Source organism: Pituophis catenifer, unplaced genomic scaffold (genome assembly GCF_029215685.1).
Source record: "Pituophis catenifer annectens isolate HBS135680 unplaced genomic scaffold, rPitCat1.0.hap2 SCAF_2, whole genome shotgun sequence".
NCBI classification, from domain to species: Eukaryota; Metazoa; Chordata; class Lepidosauria; order Squamata; family Colubridae; genus Pituophis; species Pituophis catenifer.
In genome coordinates, this window is record NW_027256882.1 from 218,469,428 (window position 1) to 218,470,577 (window position 1,150).

Genomic DNA, 1,150 nt, shown 5'->3' on the forward strand with positions numbered 1-1,150 from the left:
ATCTAGCTTGGTTCCTTCCGCTCCACCAACTTTTTCACTCACTTTCTGCAACAAAAGGTAAAAAAGAAAAAAAAATAGTTGATTTTTACTCCACATTTATTATAAATAACTCACAGGGAACATACACCATACTCCTTCCTCCTCTTTATTCACCATCATGTATGTTTATAAAACGTTTCTGTGCAAAGCAGTGTAGACAAATAAAGTAGTTGTAATGCTTTGATATATGCCTGCCTATTTCGGGTATTTTTAGAGGTGCTTTCCAAGAATCAGAGTTTTAGTAGTATACAAAGTGCAGGTTGGAACACAGATATAACAATCAGTATAGAGATGTTGATATTGAGCCAGACTATAAGAGAGAGTTAAAGGAAGTACTTTCAGGTGCTATGAAATACAGTTCCTGGTATAAGAGGACTCATAATAATATGGGGATGCGGTGGCTCAGTGGCTAAGATGCTGAACTTGTCGATCAGAAAAGTCAGCAATTCGGCGGTTTGAATCCCTAGTGCAGCATAACGGAGTGAGCTCCCGTTACTTGTCCCAGCTTCTGCCAACCTAGCAGTTCAAAAGCATGTAAAAATGCAAGTAGAAAAATAGAGACCACCTTGGTGGGAAGGTAACAGCTGGCTGTTCGGCTTAGAAACAGAGATGAGCACCGCCCCCTAGAGTTGGGAACGACTAGCACGTATGTCTTAACAATATGGGCAGAATTAGTTTGGAGAATAAGGAATCTTTGTCGAGGCTGTAAATATATGGAAATGGAAAATCTCAGTATATATATTAAATTAAAATAGAAAATAGCATCCTTGTAATAATATTCATTATATAGGAGTACCTGTCAGAAAAAACAGGACTGTTTTTTTATCTGGGCATTCTGTGATATTTCCAGGATAATTGTTTAAGGGGTGTCTGAAACAATCCTGAAACACCAGATGGGAATTAATCCTTGCCTGACTCATCCTATAGAGTGGTAGGAAATATGAATGTATTTAGCCTAGACCTGATACGACAGTACACCCACTTATACACACAGAGATGCATGTGTAACTCAGTGCGCACAAGGTTAGACACCCAAATATGTGCTGAAGAGCAGGTACACACAAATATATCTAAGCACTTAACACACGAATGCAGAAAAATGTTGTCTTCT